At 39.1% G+C, this 9,227-nt stretch overlaps 1 pseudogene; it reads left to right on the top strand.

Annotated features, from left to right (window-relative positions):
• Window positions 1-2,336: 2,336 nt before the first annotated feature.
• On the top strand, window positions 2,337-8,933 carry LOC150002869 (ribosome production factor 1 pseudogene; annotated as a pseudogene).
• Window positions 8,934-9,227: the final 294 nt, after the last annotated feature.

Genomic DNA, 9,227 nt, shown 5'->3' with positions numbered 1-9,227 from the left:
TGGCTGTGGAACTGAACTGCTTGAATCCCTCTGTTTGCTACCAGGCAGCTGTCACTGTCATTCTGCCCGGGTTTATCAGGCTGGTTTGGGCAAACAGGTCACCGGGAGGCTTTATCTTACTGTCCTCTCTCAGCTTTTCTTGGGTACCATAGCTGAGCAGGGTGATTAACAAGTACACCTCCAAAAAGAAGCAAAGTGGAAAAATAAAGCAGGCCATGAAAACACCAGCCTATGTGGTTGCCAGAACTCATCCGGACTCCAGAGTGAAACTGGACTAAATCCTGCTAGTTAATATTTTTTGTTTCCAAAGCTAAGGACTGTCAGCTGATATTATAAGCACTTGTTTCAAACTTTGGTGAATTATATAGTTGTGAAAAATTAACAGAAGTAACCTGGACACCCAGAATCCTCCAGCCAAAGGTTTTTACATGGTGCTTGTCAGAGGTGATTCAGTGAGTAGAGAATGAAGGGGATCTGGACTCCCACTATCTTTCAACCAGAGAAGCTCTGGGGTCCTCTGTTTTATAGGACATTTCTCAGTTTAGTAGGGCGCACTTTAAATGTTTGAACAGCCTCTTAAGTGGCTTCCTTAGAAAGGTAAACACAGGTGCACACTGTTCTGAAAAAATAGTATAGAGAGACCTCCCTGAGTATACATCTCTCTCTTTTCTTCTCTCTCCCTACCTGTCCCACATTTTTGAATTAAAAAAAAAAAAAAAAAGTTAACGCATACATTAAATAAGTAGAGGTAATGGTCAATGTTATGGGCTGAATTGTATCTCCCCCAAATGTCAAATGTTGAAGTTCTAATCCTTAATACCTCAGAATGTGACTATTTGGAGACTGAACCACCTGAGAGCACAGGGAGAAAACTGCCATCTGCAAGCCAAGATAGGAAGTCTCAGAAGCAGCCAATCCTGCTGACATCTTGATCATAACCTTATACCTTCCAGATTTATGAGAAAACAAATTTCTATTCTTTAAGCCACCCAGTCTGTGGTGCTTTGTTCCAGCAGCCCTGATGCGGCTGGGGAAGAGGCAGATGTATGGCATAGGTAAAAAACCTGTAAAAATAGGCAATGATTAAGGGGAGAAGCAGGACCAGAGCTGATGTCCCAGGTTCTGAGAGAAGGGCGTGCAGTCTGTAGCAAGAGCTGGGTTGGAGGGGAAGCATGTGGCTTTTGCTGGCAACAGCCTGTATGTGCTGCCCCCAGCACAGCAGTTGTGTATCCTGGAGAGTGATGCTGGTCCTATGACCATGGTCTCAGAGCTCTAATCACCAAACCAGAAGCTAGAGCTGGGCCCTGACTGGGCATGGCCAGTGTCTGGGCAGGAGCAGCAGCAGAGGTGTAGAGCAACACAAGGCCTTTTCTCACTCCACTTGGCATTTGAAAGAGATCTGACCCCTTTTGACTGAGTAAGCCCCTGGGAATCTTGGACAAAGGTGGAAACTTTGGACCTTTTTTTTAGTGGAATACTTGAATATTCTATTAATTGAAGGCAAAAAGTAATGTAGCTAAATTTGTACCTGAAAATTTTGGAGCAAACCATGCCTTATATATGCATATGATAGCAACGTTCTGCTGTTTTATAAAAAGTCAACTATGCTTTTTCTTTCCCTATTTTCTTTCATGAGCATGAGAAATTATGCTAGAGTTCCTGAAATGAGGGAAAAAGCAGAGACTAGGATGGTTTGAACAAGAATCAACAGCTCTTTTCTTTGTGGTAATTTTCTGTTTTCCTCTTAACACATTTTCTTCAATAACAACTTTTTGAGTATTTATCAATAACTAACATTTATTGAATGTTTACTATGGGAAAGGCATTGCACTAGGCACTTTACATGCAGGATAGAAGTATTAAAATGATTTTTATTTTACAGATAAAGAAACAGAGATAGAAAGAGCTCAAGTAACTTACACAAGGTCAAGTCACTTGATCAAGTTTAAATATCTATCCAGTCCATTCAAACCCAGTTAGCCAGGCTCCACAACCCACTGAAGCCAGAGTATAACTATGGATAGATTATATATTTTTTCTTCTCAAGCTTCCAAGGGATAGGTCTGGAGAGAACATAAGTAATGACATAACTACATGCATATAAATAACTACATAATTAGGCATTAACCCTGTTTTCTCTACCCCATCACAACTAACAAGAGCAAAAGCTAAAATATCATTCCAGAAGACATTGACGTAATGAATTTAATCCCCTCCAAAAATAGTTTTGTTCTTCTTTAGCGAGGTTCTCATATATCAAATGAATGAGCAGTGTCAATAGCTAACTTTATTTCTTCAAATTTTTTGAAATGTAAGTACTGCCGATTTAGGTAACCATGGTTATGCAGTCAGAGCATGGGTCACCCAGAGGACGGTTGGTTGTGGACTCTCAGTCATCTATCAAACTGGCCTCCCAGTGGGGAGATGATTTCCCAGAGCCCCTGCTCATGCTGTGAGTTGGTTCTCACTACACATGAGACCACTGTAGGGAAGTGTAAGTCACATTTAACCTCTTTTCTGGTGAAAGCATTGAAAATCCAAGGCAGCTTTTATTTTACTTACAATAATATTGGTCCCTGGGGGAAAAACTGTAGCAGGGCTCCCTCTTTTCCATCCTTCCTTCCTTCTTCCATTCCTCCCTCCCTTTTTAAATAAACGTTTTTATGTAAAAGAAAAAAAACAGTAACAGGGGATGCTGTTGGCTTTAGGATTCACTATAGAGACCACACATCCAACTTCTGCTGAAAGAGACTTTTCAAGACTCTCTGAATCGATTTCAGTTTGGAATAAGTCTCAGAATGAGGCATTGTTGAACAAAGTTTTTGAAAATCCAAGGCAAGTTAAGTAATGTGGCTGTCTTTAAAACCTAAGGAAGTTATATAATGATTGAAATGTATTTAGTATGCTCAATGTACTCATATTTACTACATTTTTATATGTTCCAATGGAATATTAAAAATCTACATTTATTATTTTTTAATCCCAAATAAAACTGAGATGATGAGAGTATAAAATAGTAGATTATGAAAACATCCAAAGCTACTCCTGAATTCACACGGATGAAATATCTATTGAAAACAATTTTTCTTATCCTCAGGATGGCTATTTAGTTTAACAGACATGCCATGTCTGCTAATGTTGGAAGAAAGAAACATGTATGTTTAAATAATTTATAAAAATAACCATTTTACTGATTTACAATTTGTAAAATAGAAAATATAGGAAAGTATGAAGAGAGACAATTCAGTTTACATTTTGCATATGTAAATATAGATATTATTCCTATGCATATCTTCTTCAATGCACTTCCTTTTACAAAAAAAATTTTTTTTTCATTTGTCATAGCCCAGGTTTTCTCAGAAACAGAGCTTGAGGCAAAAGCTATGGGGGGAATGTTTTATTGAGGAGTATATTGAGGCAAGCAAAGTAAGAGGGCCTGGGAAGTCAGATGAATGGGAAGAGTGGACAGGAGCCATGCATTCTGACCTGGCTTCATCCTTGCATCAAGCACAGTCTGTTGCTAGGTTTCACAGACATCTTCAGAGAGGCTATATTAAACCACCATGTCTCAGAACAGCCCATGGATAAGCGTCTGTAAAATGCATGTAATGACAAAATTCACAGAACGTAACAAGATTTCCTAATTCATTATTTCTGATGCCACATGACTCACAGTACAGTGATGGTACATGGTAAGACCTTGTTAAATGATAATTTTCACCTAAATGGTAGGTATTATACACAAATATCCCACACACATACACTTGCCCCTGGATTCATTTACTGAACATTTTCCATGCGTTTGATTTTATTTTGTCCTTGTTCATAAACTTCACACTCTCTTCAAGGCCAATCAATGTTCTATCTGTGAAGCATCTCTTATTTTTTACTCACCTTAAATTTACAGGGCATATACTCAGTGTCAAGAGCTGTTTTAGATATTATTATATGGTCTATATGATTTTCATAAGACTTTTGAGGTTGATATTATTAACTTCAAGTTAAATTTGATGAAGCTAACCTTCAGTAGGGTTAACTGATGTTTCAATTACCAAACTAGTTAGTATCAGCATTCTTATCAACACCTGGTGTTCTGATCTAAATTCTGTTCTCTTTCTACCATGTGAATACCCAGCCTTCCTCCACATATATTTTTTCTTAGTAAAGTGCCTTATTATTACTCTGATTAAAACATACCTTAGCCTTCCAGCTCACAGCAACCGCATTGAATGGTAGCGACAGCCTGGCAGTCAATGTCATAAACGTGGGTTGCTGTGGCTGACCATCTTGGGTTTTAATCCTGGGTTTGTTACTGAAAGGCTGTGTGACATTGAATAAGTTACTTAGCTTTTCTGTATTTCCACTTCTTCATATATAAAAGGGAGATAATCACAGTATCTTATAAGGTTGCTGTGAGGCTTAAATGACTTAATACACATAAAATGTATAGAACATGTCTCTATAATAAATAGAACAGCCTCCATACATAGTCTCTGAGTGCATACCTCATGGCACACTGGGAAGACAGCCAATTCCACTCTGAGGACTCAAGTACAAAGATGTTCATAAGCATAGGGCATGCCTAGCTCTTTCCTGAAAACTCCCTTTTAATCAATCAGTGGGCAATCAGCTATTCCTAGCAGAAGACTGCTTCCCTAGAGTGAGAAGTTCAAGAGTAAGTTGTAAGACAGATCTAAATTGAACTGTTTTCTCCTGTAAGTCAAGCTCCTCTTCCAAAATCCTTTCTCCTCAGGTTTGTTCATGGTCTCACTCTGTTCAATCAGCTCACATTTGTTGTGGGCTCAATTAGATTTCATGCTCCTTATCATCCCTAGAGCGCTCAAACAATTCTGAGGACACAGAACATGCTTAATAAAATCTCAATAAAATGAACAAACGTTTGGACCCTAAGGAAAGTTTGATATGAGAAAAGAACAATGCAGAAAGCACTTGGGCCCTGACCTGGTAGCACAGTTGGTTAGAGCATCATCCTGGCCAAAGTTGAGGGTTTGATCCCCAGTCAGAGCACATACAAGAAACAACCAATGAATGCATAAATAAGTGGAACAACAAATCAATGTTTTTCTCCCTGTTTCTCTCTAAAAACCAATAAATAAAATTTTTATAAAAAGAAGGCACTTGGCTGTCCTGTTCATTTTAAATTGCTTTTTTGTTACTGTATTTTGACATTTGTCTGCTTAACATATCGCTTCAGAGGACTTTACCCACGTGTTGCACAGGCTGATCACAGAATCTCGATTTAGTCTCCATTGCAGCCACTCCTTGAACAGAGCTTTGCCAGACAAGCCAAGTCCGTTTCATCTTTCATAGGTGGCATCAGGCACCTGCTCAGGAAAGGTCCTAGTCTGGGTGTCCTGTTGGCTGCACAACATTGAACGGGTGAGGCTCAGCCCCACTACATCCTCATCTGTGAATGGGATAAATATGCTTCCTATTTATAGTCCTGTTGTGAGGATCAAATGGGATGATCAAAGTAAAATAAGTTGTATAGCATCTTGTCCAAAGGGCCCCCTGCTGCCATTCTAGAGCCCGTTATAATCCAGCCTTGGAATTGTAGCCAGAATATTCTCCAAGTGTGTTCCTACCTAGTTCCTGCTTCAGCTGTCCTTGCAGGTCAATGGTCACAAACTTGCCCACATCTTAGTTTCATACCCCACCATTTAATCCCTAACACACACACACACACACACACACACACACACACACACGCACACACACGACCTTCTAGCAACACTGAGATAGCCACCAATTGCCCTGCACACTTCTTGTATTTTTAGGATGCTTCCCTTTGTTTATGCTGGTCTCTTGTTTCTCAGGCTGGCACCATTCATGCTTCACACAAGCCACAGTGTCACCTTCTCAAGGGAGCCTTCCTTAATCGCCCCACCTTACTCCAGGGCTGCCTGGGCATCCTTCCTCACTTCTTAGAACATCTGGACTTTCCTGTTTCACACAGAACTCCACCCCAACCCCCAACCCCCAACCCCAAACAGCAGCTCTTCTCAACTGAGGCAGTTTTGCTCCTTAGGGGACACATGGCAATATCTGGGGGTTATTTTTCTTCAGCTGTGAGAGTGGTAGTTGTGCTTCTAACATCTAGTGGGAAGAAGCCACAGATGTGCTAATATCCCACAGTTCATTCTACAGCCCCACAACAGCATAATGCACCCAAAATATAAACAGTGCCGAGGTTAAGACCCCTTCCATAGGGTGTTATCAGCTTTTAGGCCCATCTCCTCTGATAGATTTATATATTTATTAGAGCTTGAATTGAGCTAAGTCATATTCCTCATTGTTGTTCCCCTAGAGCCTAAAACATTAGCAAATGCAGAGAGGGTGCCTAGTCACTGAACCCTGGCCTCTCCCTCACTGCATATTTATGAATCTATCCATGATATTTTGCCTCTCTACTCCTGTGTAACCCATGTTACCAGAAACATAAGTAAAACCTGCCTTGTTCATCTACTAGTATCAAACTTCTATTTATACAGAACTTACTGCTCACATTATTCACTCAGGAAAAGAGAACCCACAACAAGGCCATTTCCCTGTCTGGAATCCAAACATCAGTAGCTCTGCCTGTCACAGAAATCAAACATAGGGCATCTCTGAGAAAACACGGAGTCTACCTCTGCTGACCACAGCATTTCATTAAACCATCACAAATTAAAACTGAGCTTTTCCAAAAGTTGCCTCCAGGAAGGAAGAGATCCACTTTGTTCTTCCATACTTTTTCCTCCCAGGAAATCCCTCGGCTGGGCTAACCAGTTCTCAGGCTTCAGTCTTCCATGTTTGTCCCCATGTTGCTGGGTAACTGGTGAAGGCTTTTACAGTCCTGCTCATTTGGGCCTGATCATCAAAGCACACTTCCTCCCTAAAGGCAGCGAAGGAAAGAGGAAATTAAAAAGATGCTTTGATTAAAAGTTGAGAGAGTAATCAAAAACCTTCTGTACATTAAATTTATATCAGAAAGCAAGGCAGTTAATTTAAGAGCAGTGAGATTCAACATAATATTCTTAGACCAAAGTAGCAAAACTTCAATAAAGAGCATATCTCCCTTTAAGAAGTTTCACATTATTGTGACATTTTTGAATAATAAATTTTAAAATGCCTAAATAAATAATAGAAGCAAAGAGACTAAGTTCAGTCAAGTGAACCATACAGTACTTACCTGAGACACATGCCTTTCCAATAGGAAGTTTAAAATATTCATAGTGTGTACTTACTTTATGTGTTCAATAAATAATTTGCATTTGAAAACTTGTCCAAGAACCTATCATTGTTTCAATTTCATATTTTGCATGAACTGTTGGCAAAAGAAACCTCATTGCTGTCAAGGTGACAGGTGGAGTAGAAAAAGGCCAAGACCCTGGGGTCTGAGGGATTCCACATCTAGTTTTATTTTACTTTATTTTTTTAAACATTTTATTTATTTATTTTTTGAGAGAGGGGAAGAGAGGGAGAGAGAGGGAGAGAAACATCAATGTGTGGTTGCTTCTCACATGCCTCTAACCTGGGGATCTGGCTCACAACCCAGGCATATGCCCTGACTGGGAATTGAACCTGTGACCCTTTTGTTCGCAGGCCAGTGCTCAATCTCCACACTTAGCTTTAAATCCTTACTTATAAATCAGGCTTTGCAGTCAGAGAGCTTAAGGTCAATTCCTACTTCTGTCACTCTCTTGCTATGCAACATGGGCCAATGACTTAGCCTTTCTAAACCTCAGTTTCCTTCTTTGAGAGTGGGGATAATAATATGTAATTTGGGAGTGCTATGAGGATTATTTGAGATGAAGATGGTAAACTGCTTAGCTTGGGCCCAGGCATATAATAAAGTAGTTGCTAGTAGTAGGAATGGCAAATACCATTACTGTTATTATTCTACTAGTTTTGTGACTTTAAGCAAGTTTTCATCCTTGCTGAGTTTGTTGTTGGGATTAGAAATAGAATGCAGGCAGTGGGTGGAGGGGAGGCCAGCAGAAAGAAAGGCCTGAACACAAAGGTGCTACCAAAGAACCCCCGAAACTATCTGCCTTTCCTCCAGGTTTCAGTATTTCAGAGATTAAGAGCAAATAGTGGTGACATGTAATGTTCACTTGGTGGAAACAGCATCAGCAGAAGGAAAAGTTGACAACTAAAAAAGAACTGAAAAGTGCAAGAGAGACTCTTGGTGTTAAGACTCTACCAAAGCCTAAACCCAAGACCATTGACAACCCATGACTGTATGATGAAACCAGAGTGGATCCTAATGATGAAGAGGTTGCTTATAATGAAGATACAGATGAATTTGTTTCTTACTTCAACAGACAAACTTCTCCCAAGACTCTCATTACATCAGATAGACCTTATGGGAGAACAGTATGACTCTGTGAACAGCTCTCCACAGTTACACCAAACTCACGTCTTTATTACAGAAGCTAAAAAATTATTCTACAATACATCTCAAAAGATTTCACAGATCTGATTGTTATTAATGAAGATTGTAAAACATCAAATAGATTAATTCTGTGTCATTTGTCAAATGGACTAACTGCTCATTTTAAAATAAGCAGTGTTCATCTGCGTAAAAAAATTAAGAGTAGAGGCAAGGACTCCACAGAATACATACCTGAACTAATTCTGAATAATTTTACAACACAGCTAGGTTATTCTATTTGACAGATGTTTGCATCTCTCTTTCCCCATAATCTTCAGTTTATTAGAAGGGATGTTTCTATGTTCCACAATCATCAGGATTATATCTTCTTTAGATTTTACAGATGCATATTCATGAGTGAAAAGAATTCAGGAAATTAGATACCTTAAAATTAAGATCTTTTCAGAAAGGAACCTTTGATTCTAAATATGGAGAATATGAATGGGTCCAGAAGCCCCAGGAAATGGATACAAGTAAAAGGAAATTTCATTTATAAAGTACTAAAGAAATAGTATTGAATGTTGCTGAACAGGACTATCTTCAATTTGCAAGAGAAGACTCTTCAAAATGGCATTTACTGATTTCATACATTTTCTTTCATGCCTGGACAAATTACTAAGGTCCATGAACTACCATTCACTGATTCTGTAGGAAATACAAATAAAAGTCATTTTGGTGAAAGTGTTTTTTAAAAAAAGAAAAGAAAAAAGAAATAAAATGTGTATAACAATAACCCAGAGCTGGAGCTCTATTAAGTGACAGTCGTCATCATCCTCATCATCATCATCAT

Source organism: Furipterus horrens, unplaced genomic scaffold (genome assembly GCF_987537825.1).
Source record: "Furipterus horrens unplaced genomic scaffold, mFurHor1.1.pri manual_scaffold_8, whole genome shotgun sequence".
NCBI lineage: Eukaryota > Metazoa > Chordata > Mammalia > Chiroptera > Furipteridae > Furipterus > Furipterus horrens.
The sequence above is the reverse complement of the archived record's forward strand: the minus strand, read 5'-3'. Positions and strand labels throughout refer to the sequence as shown.